At 42.8% G+C, this 3,964-nt stretch overlaps 1 pseudogene; it reads left to right on the plus strand.

Annotated features, from left to right (window-relative positions):
• Positions 1–395: 395 nt before the first annotated feature.
• On the plus strand, positions 396–1,679 carry LOC133748596 (G patch domain-containing protein 4-like; annotated as a pseudogene).
• The last annotated feature ends 2,285 nt before the right edge of the window (positions 1,680–3,964 follow it).

Consider the following 3,964-nt stretch of genomic DNA (forward strand, 5'->3'; position numbering starts at 1 on the left):
AAAAAATGCTAATTTTCACTAACCATCAGGGAAAGGCAAATAAAACCACAATAAGGTATTATCGGACTACAATTACAATAGCTATCATCTAAAAGTCAAAAAATAATTAGTGCTGGTGAGAACGTGAAGAAAAGGGAGCTCTAATACCCTGTTGCTATGAATGCTAATTAGTATAACTATCATGGGAAAACAGTATGGAGATCCTTCAAAAAACTAAACATAGGCACTTCCAGAAAGATGGCAGTGCACAAGACAGGGTTCATGAAAGAATTCTTAGAGGAGTAGTGAGGATGGAGTTGAGGACTGCTTTGGATACTTTCTCCTTTCCTCTTAAGAGGTGATGTCGCCTCTTGTTTGCTGGTGACAGCCTGAGGGCCAGAGCTGTTTTTATCACCATGAGTGCCATTTCAGAGACTGAGAGTCATAGAATAAACTTTGCTGAAGTGCAGCTGATAAAGAATAGATGGACTCAAAGGACAGAAGGAAAATGGCATCACCCAGGCCCTCAGAGTGACGCTGAAGCAAGACACTCGTGGGACGGAACACGACCCTGTCAAGCAGTTCACAAACCACTGGTGCGATGAACTCTTCAACAGACTCCTCCCAACTTGGTAGTGGAACGTGGGCAGGATGGAGTACAGAAAAGGTGTCTTTCTGAGGCGACTACCTATGCTAGTCATCCCAAGCCCAATACGCTGTATCAGATATGTGTGAAGGTGGCCATGCTGACTTCAAGTAAAGAGAAGCCAGACAAAGATTTGGAGAACTGCAGTGATGAGGACTTTGAAGGGCCCAACCAAACATTCTGGCTGATGAGATGTTGCTCCAAGCCTGTGAGGGGTAAACAGCACACAAGGCTGCTCATCTGCGATCACAATGAAGGCCATTGGCTTGGCTAACAGCCCAGGAACAGGTCTTCCTGGCTCATCTCAAAAGCCAGAACTCTCAGGCCCAAAACCACAGTCTGAGAGCAAGCTCCCCCATAAAAAGAAAAAGAAGCAAAAAGAGGAGTAAGAGGCTGTAGCAACAGAAAGTTATGCAGATGAGCAGCACCCAGAGCACAATGACCAGAGCATCTGGAAAAGCAAGAAAGAAAAAGAAAAGACGATATCAAGAAGAAAAGGTCTCAGATGGGAGAGAGGAAACAACTGTAGGGGAAGAGGAGGAAGAGGCTGCAGGAGCAAGTGGGCTTGGGGCCATGCACAGCAGAGAGCAAACTGACCAGTGCCACAAGAAGAGGCAGCAACATCAAGAGGAGGGGAAGATGAGGGTTGTGGATAAAGGACAGAAATCCAGCCTCTCTACAGAGGCTGTAGAGAGCAAAGCACACGCTGACCCAGGCACAAAAAGCACGAGGTGGCAGAGTAAGAGGACTTGAACTTAGGAGATGAAGAAGCTGAGGTGGCAGGACCAGGAAAACAGAAACAGAGCGTTCAGTAACCAAAAGCACAGGAAGAACAATAAGAAAAGACAGCAGCATCGAGAGGAAGGGGTGGTGGCCTTGAAGATAAGCGATGAAGATGAGGATGGCAGGCTTAGGGAAAAGGGAGCAGAGAACACACTAGCTCCAAGCAAGCAGCAGAAACGAGAAGAGGAGGCAGCAGTACCCTGAGGAGGAGCCTGCTAGAATCAACTCTGACCAGAGATCCAAGAAGAAGAAATGGAAAAAGAGAGACTGAAGGCCTGGTCCAAGTGGGGTTGGTCTTTTTCAGCAGCTGAAGCCTCAGACACCGGGGTCGATGGCAGTGATTCTGCACCACTTAGATGAGGAGTCCCTCCCACGGAGGAAACTGCTCTCTGCAATACCAGCTTGCTGAAAAGAGCAAGTGGGCTCAATCCCCTCTGCAAATGCCATCCCAGACATCATGAACTCAGGCACCTGCAGGAGCCAAACAGCTGAGGACAAGGAAGGCTGGGGGCTGTGGCAGGAATGCAGATAACTCGCTAAAAGGACCTCTCTCCTAAAAGAAGCTGAAAACATCGGCAACTGAGAAATGTCCTGACTTGTAAATGTTGGGAAGGCTGAGGCAGACACAGCAGATTTAGCTCTGCGGGCTACCTTCACCCTAGATGGTCAGCTCCTAACATTTACCAAATGGTTCAATAAACATCAATAAGCATCAGCCTAGGTTCTTAGCTTAGGCTAAGAGCTAAGCTAATGCCCCTGAGCCAATGATGTACCCAAAGGTGTCAGGCAGAGAACGAGCCATATTAGTATTTTTGCTATACGGATGACTCTGTAGGCACACACTTTTGCTGCTGTGAATGACTTTTTCCACACCTGTGTTTTGCCTCTATCAGTAGTGCATGCATGAGTGTGTATCATGTGTGCAGATGCACACTAACACTGATAGTAAAGGTTTTGGACATTCCTGCATCTATGTGTGCATAAATACCTCACATTGATATTCTCTCCCTCTGTATGTGTGTGTTTTAATGCCAAGTATAAAATGAAAAACCAATATATGTATTAAGCATTTCATTAATTGCAAGTGATATTAAACCAAACTAAAATTCTTTCAGAACAAAGGAAATATATTGGCTTTTCCAACTGAAACATCCAGGGTTTCCTCTAATTTCCCATCTGCAAAGGGGAAGATGGGGAAGTACACATGGTGGTGACGGGTCCTCAGCAAACAACAACAACAATAAAAAAGCCTAAAGCAGCCAGGGCCGTGGCTCAATAGGCTAATCCTCCGCCTGAGGCACTGGCACACCAGGTTCTAGTCCCAGTCAGGGCGCCGGATTCTGTCCCAGTTGCTTCTCTTCCTGTCCAGCTCTCTGCTGTGGCCCGGGAGTACAGTGGAGGGTGGCCCAGGTCCTTGGGCCCTGCACCCGCATGGGAGACCGGGAGAAGCACCTGGCTCCTGACTTCGGATCAGCGTGGTGCGCCGGCTGCAGCGTGCCTGCTGTAGCGGCCATTGGAGGGTGAACCAACGGAAAAAGGAAGACCTTTCTCTCTCTCTCTCTCTCACTGTCCACTCTGTCAATAAATAAATAAATAAATAAATAAGCCTAAAGCTAGATTTACTGTATGACTCATTTATCCCATTTCTGGGAATATATTCAAAGAAAATTTAGTCAGCATTTGAAAGAGATACTTGCACTCCCTTGTTTAATGTAGCCCAACACATAATAGCAAAGATAAGGAATCAACATATATGTCCACCAATAAGTAAATAGGTAAAGAAAATGTGGTACATATACACAATGTAATACTAGTCAGCCATAAAAAAGAATGAAATCCAGACATTTGCAACCAGATAGAACTAGAGATCATTATGCTAAGTGAACTAAACCAGACACCGAAAGACAAATGCAACATTTTCTGTCATATGTGTAAGGTTATTTATGTTTATATATAATAAAAATTGGCAGATGCCATATTATTTCACATGTACATATAAATGTTGCCATTTAATAGTACTCCTTACATAATAATATACCCTTCTTTCCTCACTTTATAATCTTTATTACAAACTTCATGATATGACATATTCATATCCATCCTTGCTTTCAAGAAATTTGTATATATATACATTATATATGTAATATTAACACATGAATTATGGCAAAATTTTAAAAAGTATTAAATCTATATGATTACTGAACTACTCTTTTCTTTAATATTCGAAATGTTAAATAAAAGGCAGAAAATTATAAAATTATCATTACAAATTGCTTAAGAATTAAAAAGGTAAAAAACAAGAAACTACAGAATTGAACCAAGTTATCAAAACTAACACTACAAATGATGGACAAACAGCAAGTGGCTCTGCATGTGCTGCTTGAAGAAAGATACAATATTACTTATGGAGTACACAAACCATAAAGCAATAATCTGCATTTTATTGCAAGGGAACATCAGAAAAGCCCACAGTGATTATTATTTTTAAATTATCCATGACTTGAAAACAAAGAATAACTGAATATATGTTCCTGACACCTAAATGCAATTTGTGAT

This window comes from Lepus europaeus, chromosome 2, assembly GCF_033115175.1.
Source record: "Lepus europaeus isolate LE1 chromosome 2, mLepTim1.pri, whole genome shotgun sequence".
In the NCBI taxonomy this organism is placed as follows: Eukaryota; Metazoa; Chordata; class Mammalia; order Lagomorpha; family Leporidae; genus Lepus; species Lepus europaeus.